Source organism: Taurulus bubalis (assembly GCF_910589615.1).
Source record: "Taurulus bubalis genome assembly, chromosome: 19".
NCBI classification, from domain to species: domain Eukaryota; kingdom Metazoa; phylum Chordata; class Actinopteri; order Perciformes; family Cottidae; genus Taurulus; species Taurulus bubalis.
The window spans coordinates 1,076,168-1,092,500 of record NC_136607.1 but is presented as its reverse complement, the minus strand read 5'-3'; the positions used below and the strand labels follow the sequence as shown (position 1 = coordinate 1,092,500).

At 42.1% G+C, this 16,333-nt stretch overlaps 1 long non-coding RNA gene across 1 annotated transcript; it reads right to left on the bottom strand.

Annotated features, from left to right (window-relative positions):
- Positions 1-14,695: 14,695 nt before the first annotated feature.
- On the bottom strand, positions 14,696-16,027 carry LOC306751779. Its single transcript, XR_013771210.1, has 3 exons — positions 15,175-16,027; positions 14,947-15,087; positions 14,696-14,829 (listed from the first exon to the last, which is right to left on the bottom strand). It is a non-coding gene; the product is annotated as an uncharacterized lncRNA (long non-coding RNA).
- Positions 16,028-16,333: the final 306 nt, after the last annotated feature.

Sequence of the window (16,333 nt, the reverse complement as noted above, 5' to 3'; positions counted from 1 at the left end):
ATTAGGTCTTCTGGTTGTCCTCAAACAGGCCTCAATATGGCGTGATGACCTGCATCTCTAATTTACTGAAATCCAACACACATCGGAGCGTCACATCACACCCTGTAGCGCACACAGCATGAGTCATACAGACAGAAATAGCTGGGAGGTATCAATCTGTGAAGCTTATGTGAAAATTGATGTTTCTGGAACATAGATGCATGATGGAAAATAGGATAGTGGATTATCCTGACGTGCATCAACCTAAGATGGTGTGTTTAGATGCTGCCAGTGTGCAGCTTCGCATACAAAGCAATGGGTTTGGATGTTTGATGCGCATCACACAAGGTGTCTAGTTTGCCGGACATTAAATGAAGAAGAAGAAACAATACAGACCCAAGATGTTTAATGCTCTCATAATACATCTCTATTTTCAGACGTTGTGATTATGCGAACTGAGAACCAATAGGATGCCGTTACCCCACAAATGTACTTCCGTCAGTAGTAGAAGACGTCAGTTGAGGATGCGGTCTCGCATTGTGGCATGGGACACGTTTGCATAACCAGCAACCACCTCTGAATGTGATCTGAGCAAACGGACCTCAATGTGTCTCGGGTGCATTCCCACCTGTCCAGATCTGTCCATTTGTGATCAGATCACCCAAGACGCATTGTTGTGAATACCCTCATGTGGTTTAAATGTCAGCCTCTGGTTGGCCAAGTGAATACTACCTCCGAACCCACTGAACTCTAATCCTTCGCCTGTTGATGGGACAATTGCAGACAGGTGTGCTCCAAGCAGGTGTACTTTCACGTGGTCAAGCGCAGTCCGATTGCGATCCCATCAACCCGTACATACTTTTCCTATCCGTATACAAGCAAGTACAACTAAAACTACGTTAACCCACGTTTGTAACGAGCAGAAACTTTACGCTTTCTGTGAACACATGCGTCCAAAACGGATGGCAAGGACACAAAGAGCGTCAACGCCTGAAGCGTAGCAGTTCTACCGAGCGTCCGGAGGTATTTGAGGAGCTGCAGTGAGAACATGTTGGACGAGACACCTGTCTAGCTGCTCATCATTATTTTTAACACATGAAGTCCAGCTGAAGTTGAGTAATACTTGCAAACAACTATGTCTTCACAGAAAGGATAAATAAAGCCACAAGGCTCAGTGAAGTGCAGCATGACTCAGCCTAATGATGTCATGTATGTCTTTGTTCTGGACCAAGTGGGCCAAATAAAAGCTAATGTGACTGAACGTTCTTGGTATATAGAAAGGACCCCATGGCGGTTCCAGTGCTAAAGCAGGTCACTCAGCTGCAGGAGACCCTTCACCTGTAACAGGATCCTCAGGTCATCCTGCTGCTGATGACAGGAAACTGCAGGCCAGGAGGCTCTCAACCAGGCTTCACTACTATTTTTACAACAGCTCTGAGTTAACCAGCGAGGACCCACTGTGGGACCATTTTCATATAATGCGGTATTTATACATCTAAAAAGATTAAAATATTCAGATCACATACATTTTTTGTTTGGGTTGCTTGCTACCAGTAGCCATCGTTGCCAGACATAAAATCCTAATATAGTTTCAAATCGGGAGGAACTGCTGATTCTTTAAGTATTTAGTACATATTAAAATACGATTAGCATGGTGATTATCATACACCTATCATCACAATCACCCTTTTCAAATGTTATCGGCTGAAAAATACTCTATATCGCAAAATGAATCAAATGAGCTGCTCAGTCAGGATGGTGACCTCACAGCCCTGTGAACAAGGGGATGGCTATATTTAGGCTAGTTGTGTAAATAAGTTATTGGGGTTGTTTACAAATCGACTAACCTGTGTCATAAAATGTTATCAGCTTGATTACATGTATTACATAATTGGGCTTAACACAGGAATACTGTGTAATATATTTGTAACTCTAATCTAATCGCAGACTCTCTTCCACTTCTTCTGTGTCCATCATGAAGGGAGTCGAGAACAGCAGGATATATTTCTCTTGGAAGCGCCGTCTGAATCCTGTCATGAGATGTGATGACAGACACACATTTCCCCATTTTAGCAGAACGGTTGACCTCTGCTCTGATTCCAGACAGCGTGGGGAAGAGCGCGTGGTTTCACACGGGACATGAACAGGAAAAAGGTAAAGGTCCTGTGTTTGCTTGACCCAACCTTCCACCCCAACATCGTCCCGATGAAGACTGGGTTGCTCCATGTTCCTCCTTGCGTTCGCGTCAGTGATCAACCATCGCTGTAGACCCCTTCTAACATTCCTATGAGGCCGATAACCACTAGCGTTGTCATTGTGTGTATTGAAATCAAAGCACTGCTGTGCTAGAGTCCATCCGACTCAGCGTTGACGTGCGCCAACTGTCCGTCACATAACATCCTCTATGAGACAATGAGTCAGATTAGTGGTTCAGAAAATCTGCAGTCAGATTTACATTAAAGAAGGTCAATGATTTGTGTTGGTAGAGAGAAGTTTCCTCTTCAAGTTTTCAATTAATTCAGTGTTGAGGTAGAGCAGCATCTAGTGGACATAAGAGGAACTGAACCCTCAGCTGGGGAGGAACCTGGTTTATTAGACCTGGCCAGTAGGAAAGAAAGAATCACATTCACTGTGGAATGTATGCAGTTGTGTTTACTTCTGAAGTCCTTCCTCCCCGTATCATTGACCTACTGTATAACTCTGTCATTGGTATTTATACCAACTCTCTGGGCCCTTCTCTATCTCCATCGTCTTTATAATCCTCCTCTGTGACCACCTTATATCCTTCTCCTCTCTCCTAATCCCCTCACGCCACTGTGTCTCCCTCTAACCTTTTTTCTTTCTCTGTCTCATATGTATTCACTCACAGGCAGGATCAGACTTAGTCTCCATTCTCAGAGTGAAACCTGAAACCCTGCTGTCATCTGTAAATCTGTCAACACTGAACCAGCTGGTTCACCAAACGTAATCCTTTATCTGTAACTTAATATTTCGCATCACAAATTGCCTTAATGTTTATGTGCTTGTGTTCTCAGCTGCTCTGTGACGGCATGGTGAAATTTAACGCCAGACTAAATAAACCACAGCCTGTTTTTGACCGAATATGCCTGAGAAAAACTTATAAAGCTGCCTGGAAATGATCCGAACAGAGCTGATTGAAGCTGATGAATGTGTTTATATGAAACTGACAGGAAGTAGGGTTAATTACTTGTGGCGGACATAAAAGGTTAACAGTGATGATGATGATGATGGTTACTTGTCAGTGTTGTGTTCTCCCCTCTTGTTTCCCCCATAGGTTCCAACCTGCTAATTGGTTGCCACCTGTGAAGGGCAATCAGCGTGTCGGTCGGCCATTTTAAAAGGAGGGAGTCAGAAGAGTTCGGGGCGGTTTTCTTTCTGTCTATGCACACTGATGCCCAATCCCAATCTCCACCCTTACGGACTTTGAGGCGCGCTCCCGTGAGGGTTAAGTTCTGTCCCATCGTAGAGCGCTTGAGTCTCTGGCAGACATTGTGAGCCCTTTCTGTAAGTCAGCATTAGATGCTGACTTTGCCTAAGGGAATTACCCACAATTCATAGCAATGTGACGTTAAACACGCAGTTCCCAATCGAAGCATGGAGACGTACAAAAAAAAAAGTAAACAAAGAGACATGTGGGCGTTCAGCCTGATAAAATACATTTAAACAAAAACATTACGGATTAAAGATGGAACATAAAAACACATGAAATCAGAGGAATGCAAGCAGAACATATATAATATTTTTTTACATTCAAACATTTCGTTTTGACAAAAACGAGTAAATAGATCATTAAAAATGACTTATCTCGTGAGGAAGACGTTCAAATCAGTGAATAAATAACACAATTGTACACTTTGTTTATGTAGTCACGTGATATGTTGCAGCAAAGTGCTGTCCCCTTCATATTCACACCAGTTCAAGCCCTCACAGACTCTCACACTCAGCCACTTAGCAGCTGACGTCAGTGAGTCCCTGAGTGTTCAGGGCTTGAGGCTTTAGGGGGAGATTGAGATTGGACCTGACACTGTTAGGTTGAAGGTTTAATTCAATTCAGTTTATTTTGTACAACCCAACATCACAAATACAAGTTTGCCTCGGAGGGCTTTACAATCTGTACACATGACATCCCTGTTTAAGGGGAGGTTGAGGGCAGTAGGTGAGTTTGGGGTACCCTGTACATGTGTGCAAACACGTAGGTACTTTGGTGTCTAGAAACATTAGGTTATTTGGTCAGTGCTCCCTCTGTATCGGTTTTGGTCATTCACTTTTAGAGAAGTTGGAGAAGCCATTTTGTTTATTTTATTTCCGTGGTAGATAGCTAGGCCTAGTTTAGTTTTCTTGATTTCTATTTGTTTGGCACGACCACGAACTGTCCCAATCTCTCCCACTTCATAGAGAGCCTTTTGTCGTTTTGTTAAACAGCCAGCAGTGTTAATAAATCTCGTTTAAAAACGATACTCCTACTTTAGATTTTCTTTCACTTATTCTTTGGCTGACCTGTGTTCGTCCCCCCTTATCCCCTAGACCAGGGGTTGGCAACCGTTCCTATCCATTTTTGCCCTTTTTTCCACCAAAAACAAATTGTCTGGAGCCGCAAAAGCTATTTTATATCACTGCTTATATAGTTTGTTGTATTTATGAAATTACAGAACAAGAATAAAGACTATAAAAAAGTCAATTTTTGACATTGCATTGCTATTTTACCTGTTTATAACTATCAAACAAAACGGTCATGTATCGGCTACATTGAGATCCATTAAAACCACGACTATGCAGACTTTGAATATTTTCTATATTTGTGGCTCATGTGGTTGTCAAGACCCGGGTGTGGTGCGCAGAGACTCAGGTGCAGAGGAAAGAGACCGGAGGCAGGTTTGAGGGGGAAAAATCCAAAACGTACTTTACTCAGTTAAACTTCGGACAAAACAGAACTAGAAAAAAGGTGGCACATGACATGGAACACACCAACATGGACACACAGGAACAAAGACAGTCTGACAGGGGACAAGGGAGGGAGGGAGGGAGTGAGTGAGTGAGTGAATATATAAAAAAGAGGGGAAACACAGGTGTAGGTAATCACAATCAGGGGACACACATGGGGGTGGCTGAGGGCAGGAGAAGGGAATGACATAATCAAGAGACACACATACACACAACCAATTAACTGGCAGGGCATTACAGTGGTAGAGTGTCCGTCTTGTAATCACAGGGTAGCAGGTTTGATACCTGTCCTCTACACGTGAGTTTTACATTTTAAACGCATATCTTTTGCTACGTTTACACTGAGCGTCCTCACTACGTAGACTTTTAGATCACCGCAAACAGAGGAGGGATCCTTCTTCACTAGCGGACGCCTCCGTGTCTCATGAGCTGACAGAACCAGCAGCAGGAGTGGCGTTGGAGACGTGATCCACTTCCTGAAAGTATATTTACTTTGTTCAGTTCGCTGCAGCCGTTGAGGAATCGCTCTTCTGCAGCAGAGTGTTTGTTCTGGAGAATCTTTCAACATTAAATGCTTTGTTGTTTGATAATTTCTCGCCACATATCCGCATACAGGTCAGACGGCATCGATGGCAGTGAAAGCAAATGAATACGTCCACGCAGAATTAAACGCTCTCCGTGACTTTTCTTTGTATTTATTTACCCATCCGTTGATAGTTTAGCGAGGGCGGGGCTTTGAATCACGAGTAGCCACCTGCAGGGAAAGAGGCTTGACCGCGACGTAACAGGATGTGATGCACATTTTAGTGAGTTTGCAGGCCTGCAAATTCCTTGTTTGTGTAAACTTACTTAGCAATAAAGGGTTCTGATTCTGCAACAAGAAAATCACAATAAAACACAGCATTGGCATGTTAGGAAGGATATTCAGTCAAAAAACTGTCCTTCGGTTCAGAAATGGAAAAGTTATAACCTTTATGCCAGTAGTAGGAGAAAAAAAAAAAAACAGTCCGGCCGCATTGGGATTTTTCAGGTACTAATATACTACACACAAAGATCTACATTGCTTTAATAGACTCCTACAAGCTTGTAGGGATATAAATAAGTGTCTTTTATTGAGATCTGATTTTGTAAAGTGTACTTATTAACGATCTAGCGAAACGTTACGGCCTCTGTGCAAAAGTTACGGGGCTTATGTAATAACACAAACTTAAAAAAGGTAAGTTAAATTTTTTCTGAGCCGATCGAACTTTTCCCACAAGGCTGTATTTCAGCAATTTAAATGAAGTTAATCAACATTGTGGTTCTGTAGATCCTTTAGGTAACTTATTCTTCTCTTTCCTTTTTTAAATATACTTTATTAGAGAACGTGCACAATATAGCGACAGGGATCAGCAAACAAGTATTTTTTTGTGTGTGTTGTTTGCAGTAGTACTGCATAAAGTGACAGGAAGGTAGAGCAAACGGACAACGTAAAGTGAAAAATAAGAAGAAATACAACTAATAAATAAAAAAATCAAACGATTGAAAATATGAATTAATCATAACACGTCCACCCACAAAACCCACCCACACCCATGGCCTTTACATGTGTTCACAGATTCTTGTCGTACATGGATTTGGTTGCAATAAATCAGACAGATGGACAAAACCCAACGCGCCTCAGTCATTGGGCAACACTGACAGGTCTTGGAAATAGGAAATGAAAGGCTGCCACTTCCTCGTGAAATGGTCATTACAGCCTCTAAGTGTATATTTGATTTTTTCAAGACTCAGGAAAAACATTACATCCTTAAGCCAGGCAGACTGAGATGGTGGACCTGGAGACTTCCAAGCAAGCAGTATTCTGCGATGAGCCAGAAGAGTAGTAAAAGGAATGATATAATTTTCTTTGGTACTATATAGGATGGGTTTGGCAGGGATTCCAAAGATTGCCAGAAGAGGGCACGGTTGTAGTTTGATCCCTAAAACTATAGATAAGATATTAAAAACATAGCACCAGAACTGTCCACGTTTAGGACATGCCCACAACGTGTGGTAAGTCTGCTTGAGGATAGTCACAACGGTTACGTTCTGCATCACGGTCTGGGAACATTTTAGCGAGTCTGCTGTTACTAAAATGCATCCTATGGACCACCTTGAACTGAATAAGACCAAGTCTGGCACAGGACGTAGATGTGGGGCTACAAGCTGTTCGTGCTGGCGGACTCATCCAATGGCTACACTTGGAATTTCTTTGTATACAGAGGGAAACGTGAGTCCCCCGTCCCAGGTAAAGGTCTGAGTTACACATCAGTAATCGACCTTTTACCTTTTCCTCTCCTCGGTAGCGGCTACTTCCTCTACACAGACAATTTTTACACCAGCCCTGTTCTCGTTACGGACCTACTGAAAAAGAAGATTGGCTGCTGTGGGACCATCCGCAACCATCGCATTGGCTACCCTAAGACCCAGACCAACATCCTGCCCAAAACGGCTCAGAGGGGGGGACATGCGGCTGATCCGGAGTGGCAACCTCGTGTTCGTAAAATGGATGGACACCAGAGAGGTCAACATGTGCTCTACCATTCACCAAGCCTACAGTGGAAAGACGGTGGAGAGAAAGCTGAAGGTGGTTGGTGTGTGGCAGAGCAAGTCCATACCGGTTCCGGACTCAATAGTGGACTACAACTGTAATATGGGGGGGTGTGAATTTGTCCGATGCTCTGATCGGATATTACAGTGTCCTACACAAAACCATGAAGTGATATAAGACCTTCTTTTACCACTTCTTGGACATTGCGGTGGTGAACAGCTATTTATTATACAAAGAGATGTTCAAGCTAACGCTAAGCTGATGTTCACTCTAACCTAGGGTATTAACAACCGGTAAACCTACGTGTTTGCAATATGTAAACCCCAGGGTATCTTACCTGTCCTCATTGACCCTGTGCGCATAATTAAAGGAATAAGCAAGCAAGCAAGCGCTCACTGGGACTGGTTGATTGCAGATCTGGAACAGGTGGGGTGATTGGAGATCTGGAACCAGGTGTGTACATCTGTGAAGTATGAGAAAGACAACAGGAGGGGGAGACAAAGCAACAACACAAAACACAATACATGTATGCATACTTGAGATACAGGACACCGTCCGTAACAGGCACCCATGGCGCCAAATGTCCATTTTGGAGGCCTCGCCTAAACTGCCTTTACTAAAAATGCTCTAATTTAAGTAAAACTTTGCAGAGAGACTGGTCACATGTTGTGCTACCACTGGAAGAGGCCTAGGAAGGCTGATGCATCATTCCAAGTAGATAATCATCCTGAAAGTGCTTTCTTTTTTAGGCGAACCTGAAATCTCTAATTTGGGCTGTGTGCCATCTTCATTTACTCTTAAACAGTAACATATATAGTGGTATTAACACATCTGAACAATGTCTCACAAGTGTTACTGTTTATTATAACACAAATTATTAAAATAGACCTTGTGGTTGCAGAGATATACTCTTTTTAGTTTAGGTATGCAATTAAGTACCCATAATCAGCAATTCCCAATACATTCCGAGAAGAATTGGAGAACGCTTGTCTTTAAATTTAAAACTCTGCCGTAAAGCCATCAGGCCCCGGAGTCTTACCACTCTGCATAGTTGTAATTGCTGCCTGGATTTCTTCAAATTCTATTGTCTGATCTATTTCCGTAATTTTTATCTGATTCAAGACATGGGAAGTCGAGGCCGTCTAAAAATGTTGTCATTGGTCCTTTTACTTGAGGTAGATTCAGAGGTATACAATTTTGTGTAGTAAGTCTGAAAAACTTTGTTAATTTCTTGCGGGCTAGTTTTCAAGTTTCCATGATTATCTTTAATTTCAGGAATCAGTCGTGAGGCTGCTTCCCGTTTTAGTTGATGAGCCAGCAACCGGCTGTTCTTGTCCCCATACTCGTATGACCACGAGAATACAACAGCAGTTGCTCTGCTTTTTTGGTCGATAGTAGATTAAATTGTAATTGTAGGTTTTCCCTTTTTTTGAGAAGTTCAGGTGATGGATTAGACACATACTGCTTATCAAGGTTGTGAATGGATTCAGTTAAGTTTTGTAGTTGTTGTCTCCCCATTTTGTTTGAGTATGATGTAAAGGAAATGATTTCCCCTCGTAGAACTGCTTTAAGTGTTTCCTATAGAAGAGAGAAGGAGACTGTACTGGACGTGTTAATTTTGATGAAGGAATCTATGGATTTTGTGATTTTTTTTTTTTTTTTTTTTTTTTTTTTTATTGCAAAAATCTTTCAGAGAGCAATAGGGGGTTTAGCCTCCATAGTGGACGGCCTTTCTGATTCAGAGTGAAGGTGTCTAATTACATACAATACATTAAATACAATTATGTCTAATTGTAGAGGAGCATGGTCCAAAATAATAATAGGTATTATTCCACAGACTTAACAAGGAATGAGAGCTCTGTCCAAAAAAAAGTAATCAATTCGTGAGAAGGAGGAGTTAAACCTGTTTCCTCCAGATCTCCTCAGACGTTTGAAGACACGGTTTGCAGCTTTAATGCTGCGCGCCGCGTTCATCGCTGCAGTTTACTCGCTCTACAATAAGTGTTCACACCGAAGGCGGGGCGAATATCTCGCCGTGTCAAAAGGGGCGTGGTTTATCTCCATTGCTTCTCCATGAAAATAGCTTTAATTTCTGCTCTCGACCATGGAATAAATAACCACTAGTTCTGCTTTATACTTGTTGTGGAAGTCCCGTGCATGTCGGAACAGAACTGAACTGCCCTCGTATTTGGGTTCATAACATCATCTGTAGCCGCACACAGCTCTGTGAATTTCACCGACTCCTCCAGGAACCGCGGCCTCCCTGGTTTATCTCCGTAAAACGGATACCGTTTCCGCCATGGAAATAACCACTAGTTCTGCTTTATACTTGTTGTATAAATTCCACATACGTCGGAACATCAAACTCCATGGTTTCTGGGTTCATAATATTATCCGTAGTCCCACAGCAGCGTCTGAATGACATGGTGGAAGAGTTGTTGGATGAGCGGCATCTAGTGTGTATTCATGATGGCAGAAACACAAGAATAGATGTGAATACAGGCGAAGAAAAGAGACTCCACGACATTAACAACATGAAAACAAAGAAGTGCTGCCACATTTAAAATAATGTTGACGAACAGAGCAATATAATGTCAATTTACCTCCGTGTCCTCCTCACTGTAACCTCCCGTTAGTGTGTGTGTGTGTGTGTGTGTGTGTGTGTGTGTGTGTGTGTTCCAAGAGCCCAGTCGAGCCCACCAATAGAAACTCCTGCCTCATTCAGCAGCGTATGCCCACTACGTCTAAAACTCCACTCGTAACTTTTGGGATTGAGAGCACAGGTTTTTCAATTGTAGCCAGATATTCTAGTTACAAACCAGAAATTTGCTCTCAAAACTTTTTTGTTTGCGTAATAAAGACACAAATCTACCTTCATAGTTCAGCACGTTAGCTAGAAAACGTGTCCTGAGGACCCGAATAATGCTGTTAGCTGACTAGTCTGTAATGAAGGAACACTTTTGTATTTACAAGCCATGATGTTTGAGCACAGACATGTGTAACAACGCCTCCACTGCATCTAGAACTGTTTTAACCAGCCAGCTGGTTTACAAAGGCAAGCAGGGTTGGAGTAACTTTAAAGTTAATGTAATGGACATGTGGCGAAATTGTATTGCAATGTTTTATCTCCTGAAATCAAAATGTATAGTTACAAGCTAGCAGACGTGGACTGTCAGATATTATTACATTATATACAGACACGATATTCAATAAATAAGGAGTGAGAACGGTTTGCAATACTATTGATAGAATTACCATTTATGTTTTGTAAATTGTGAGATCTCACAACAGTTTTATTTTTGGACGTGAGGTGACGGTGGTCTTTTTCGACCGACCCGAGTAGACGTGTTTCTTCTAGTGTGCCGCCGTCGGGCCGATGCTGGCCCCGGTTAGTTTTGATTACGGCCCAGTGACGGCAGTGTCGGCCGCCGGAATCTGGCCAGTGTATTCTGGGGCGTCATTAATGCCGCGTCTTGGCAGCCGGACCCGGGCCGATGTGTTTCTTCCGGCGTGCCGAGCTTAGCCGGATCTGGGCCAGGTCATTTTGGCTACCTGAGTTTGCTCTTGTTTTTCTCTATTAGTGATGAGTAGTATTATATTATTCTTATATGTTCTCAGACTATCCCGTCAAACTAACGGGACTCCTCCAGACTGTTGGAACGCCACATGCCCTCAAGCTTCCTGATGCTTGCTTCAACATGCGGGTCTGAGGGTTGTACCATGGAGCGAGCCTCCTTTGCTTAATGATCCTCTTTTTAGAGGGGCTATCGAGTCCAGTGTCACTCTCAATGAGCCAGTAGCACCATCGACGAGCTGATCAATCTGGAGGGAGTAAAGTTAGCACAGGAGTCCTCTGTTTTATTGAGACATGGTGAGGAATAAAATACAGAAGGAATCGCTTCCTTAAATCTAGCAACAGCACCGTCAGTTAGACATCTGGTGTAAAAACTCTTGCCTAACGCTGTACAATCCGGTAGTATAAACTCAAAAGTTATAAGGCAATGGTCTGATAAAAGAGGGTTCTGAGGAAACACTACTTAATGCTCCACGTCAATGCCATATGTAAGAACAAGGTGAGGGTGTGGTTAAAGCAGTGAGTCGGTTCCTGTACTCTCTGACAGAAGCCAATCGAATCCAACAATGAGCTAAATGCAACACTAAGGCTATCATTGCTGACATCCACATGAATATTAAAATCCCCCTACAATAATAACCTTATCAGTCTTAACGACCAAACTTGATAAAAATTCAGATTTAAATTCTGAATACAGACCTGGTGCCCAGTACACCACAACAAACAGAATCGGCTGTACTGTTTTCCAGGTTGGATGTGAAAGACTAAGAACAAGGCTTTCAAATGAGTTACAGTTCAATCCAGGTTTAGGACCCATTAACAGGCCCGAGTCAAAAATGGCAGATACTTCACCTCCTCGGCCGGTGCCTCGAGGAATGTTCATATTAATGACTGAGTAGTAGATTCATTTAGGCTGACATATTCCTCATGTTTCAGTAAGACGGAACACATCAATATGATTGTCTTATATTAATTAATTTACTAATACAGCTTTAGAAGACAAAGATCTAATATTTAGGAGTCTACATTTAATTCTCACTTTTGCAATAGTGGTGTTAACCTTTTATGAGGTTATTTTCTATAACACCTCTTCTGGTTACTTTTGATATAATTAATTTAAGTGGCTGTGGAACAGACACGGTCTCTATAGAGTTTAAGGTGGGTAACTGCTCTAAAGGAAGTGCAGAGAAGGGTGTAAGCAGACCTGCAAACTTGTCACCTTTCAGCAAAATTCGTCGTTTTGAAATGAAAATGTCATCCACGTGAATCGTGTAGTTCCAAAAGTTTTTGTTTTGGGAGGGAGGGGTCAACTGGCCGTCCAGCGATTCTGAGACACAGAAAAAAGCTTAGGTTGTGATCTTTGCAATAGAACATCTTTGTGACGTATTGAGTCTATAAGATGTCTACAGTGGCTTAATTTCCCTCCCACCAGTTTTTTTTTTTTTTTTTTTTTTTTAAATGGCAAGCTTTCTATCACGTTAGCTAACGTTGTTGGGCGAGACAGCGAGAGCGACTACTGACAGCGGCGAGTCCGTGGCAGCGTGAGGCGTCAGCCAGGAGAGCGGCGAGTCAGTGGCACTGGCAGTTCTACCTACCGACACCTGACTACATATAAGTTCTACCTACCGACACCTGACTACATATAAGTTCTACCTACCGACACCTGACTACATATAAGTTCTACCTACCGACACCTGACTACATATAAGGAGAGGACAATGGAGATTTTATCCAACTTGTATTTTAATTAAAAAAAAGTGGCCGAAATGAGTTTCCTCCATAGGGTGGCCGGGCTACTGTTTATATTTAAGGGTTTAAGATCTACTTGTAGAAAAAAGTGTGTCCTCCAGTTAATTATTATAATATGTATGTGTGTGTGTGTGTGTGTGTGTGTGTGTGTGTGTGTGTGTGTGTGTATGTATGTATATGTGTGCGGTTATAATCGCTGTCTCACTGAGAGGTGTTCAGGTTTACCTGGTGGAAACATTATTCAGTGTTCTACACTAACAGTGATGTCTCAAAGTAAAGTGGTATAACAGTGACATAATATGGTCAAATAAAAAGGCTTGTCCATTATACGTATTATGGCATAGCAATGTAATATTATAAAATGAAATAAATGTAGTAGCAAAACAATATTCAGTATAGTACAGCAGTATTGCATATTGTAACTATTAAGTCTAGGTACGTTATTGGCTAACACACGTGAAACCAGAAGTGATGAATACGCCTACATCGCGTGAGTAGAGCTGGCATTCACCTGGGTTAAAAAGTTACACGGAATAAGATATACTAAAACGGCAAGATATAAAAATATATATTTAAAAAAAATGTGCTTTCGGTGCATTTTCACAGTAACACATTCCAAAAGAATAATACAATTAATATGGAAATAATAGCTAGAATATGTTTACTTACTAGTTGCACTGAAATATTATTTAAAATGTGGTATATTTATTGAAAGTAAACTACAGTACAATTATTTTAAAAAATGTGTTAAAAGTTGAATTTTTAAAATAGGTGACTTTTGTACTTTTTTTATATATTTTCAGAAAGTACACTTCTCAAATATTACTGCATGTTATTATGAGGGCTTTTGACCTGGCCTGTAAAAAGCAGGCCTGGGCATCCTCTTTGCTCCTGGAGTGACATTGCAAGGCGTTGTATTAGCTACTGCTGGCACCTGCTAGATGACTATGCTACCACATTAACACTATCAAAGTAATGTTTTCATTGTACGTAGTAACTGTGCATAGCAATACAAATAGCTTGACTTTCAACTCTCTAGCATTCTGCTAGAAGAAGCTCCCCAGAGGGTTTAGAGACGGGGCTCTGGGCGCAAGTTCAGGACCTCAGGCTGGATGTTGGCTAACCATCGGTGTGAATAAGCAGGAGAACAGTGATTTGCCAAACGATAAGGATTTATTTAACAATGTATTTACACTCAAATAATATAAAAACGGAATAATCATATGAAAACATAAAGAACAACATAGAAATACCCTAAACTACAGCTATACTGTACATATACAAAAAAGTGCCTCCTTCTTCACCACCACACCTGCCTCCTCCTTCTTCACCACACCTGCCTCAACCTCTGCTGGCCAAGCTATGTCAGAAAAAGATGAGACGGGACTCGTCCTCGTCCGCCTCTTTTTATTCTTCTCCCCGGCTGCCCCCAACTTCAACTTGCTTCATCTGAGAAAGAAAAAAACGAGGGTATAATTATTTTTGACAACCAGTATGATGCTTTTCACCTTCCAGCCAGCCACACTCACCACTTTTGGGACACGTTTATAACGCAAGAGCTTTTTGGCCAGCCTTGCCAGTTGCACTTTCAGTTTCTTTATCTCTAGAACCTTTTCTGCGCAACTACTCTTCTGGCAACCCCCCCTCCAGCATCTTCTCCTCCTGCAGCTACAAGTTGAGTCATCTGAGAAAGGGGGGGAAAAATGAGGGTATATTTAACAAAACTACATTTATTTACACTTAAATAATCATAATATAAAAACAGAATAAACATGAAGAACAAAGGTGAACATAGAAATACCTTAAACTACAACTAAACTGTACATATACAAAAAGTTCCTTCTTCACCACCACACCTGCCTCCTCCTTCTTCACCACACCTGCTTCAACCTCTGCTGGCCAAGCTATGTCAGAAAAAGATGAGACGGGACTCGTCCTCGTCTGGCTCTTCTTCTTCTTCTCCCCGGCTGCCCCCAACTTCAACTTGCTTCATCTGAGAAAGGAAAAAAACAAGGGTATATTTAACAAAACTACATCTATTTACAGTCAAATAATCATAATATAAAAACAGAATAATCATATGAAAACAAACAAGTGAACATAGAAATACCTTAAACTACTTTCGAACAGATTTGTGTCAAAGCTCTGAAGATGTTATAGAATTGAGATGGGGGACTTGTCTCTGTACTGGTCTTGTTAGACCTTAGTGCAGCGTTTGACACTGAAAAGGAATCCTCCTCGCCAGGATATTCTTCGAGTGTTCAAGAATTGACAGAACAGGTTATATTACAGTTAAGGTTATTTATTTAGCAATTACACACATACATGAAATGCATACCAACAAGGCCTTGGACTCAGCTCCCCTGATGGTCTGCTCTGCACACAGTCTGCACACAGCCAGCACACCCCCAGAATGAGAGTGGGCCCCGTTCTCTAAGAACAATGGATATTTATCCCATTTCTGTGAGACTCCCCCTTATCTGACTTTCATATTTGTCTCAGTCTTAGTAGCGAAAAAGGGAGCTGAGTCCGTCTGTAATTCAGACATCTAGCTGACATCAGCAGCAAAGACAGTCTGTCTGTGTCTAATCTGTTCAGCCAAGGTCAAGAGCGACTGAGAACTTAACCAGTTGTGGCTTCTCAGCTTCGCTCAGCTTTCGAGACACCTTCTTTAGTATAAGTGGGACATGAAGCTTTAGTCAAAGTAAGGCAGTACAACATATAAATCATTAAATTCTCTTCAGTCCCCCTTTTGACCTCGGTTTTTACTGAGGTCAACTATACAGCTCAACACAATGATTTCTACAGCACAACAATGTCTTGGAACAGTGAGTCATAGTGCTCATCTAATTGAGCCATCGGAGCATACACGATTCATGGAGGGGATCAAATTGACTCATTTGATAAGCGGGAGGGGCTATTGGCATCTTTCCTTCAATGGCTGTCACGATGATACGGTTGCACTATGAGCGGAGAATGGATTTATTTAGACAGTTTATCTACTATTACCTCATACGGTTCCCACCAGATGGCATGCAAGTTATCTTTAACGTTTCTTACCACTTCAGTTTCTGGATTTAACAGCCAACCGTGACATTCATAAATTTCTGACAATTGCTTGGGGTACACAAAATCTAGTGGGCGTTTACCGAGTACGAACATGAATCAAACCTTCATTAAAAACCTGGGTCTTACACCCTAACAGTTTCTTGCTGTTGATGAGATGCGGATTGGCACTCCGTTGTTGGAGGGGAGAATCGTTCCTCTCCCACCCCCTTTGGTCCTCTTCTTTCTTCTGTGACTCAGGGTAGACTGCCTGAGTCACGATGGACACTGGTGCGAGGATTATTCTGCCTCTTTTGCACTCCGTGTCTGAAGCGCAGGGCCTCTTCTGGTGGCCGGCGCTGGAGCACACTGGGAGAGGTGGTACCACACTTCTCCTTTTCCTTTGAGCCGCACGGCGTGCGAGGTCCTCTCGGTGACCTCGAACGGTCCCG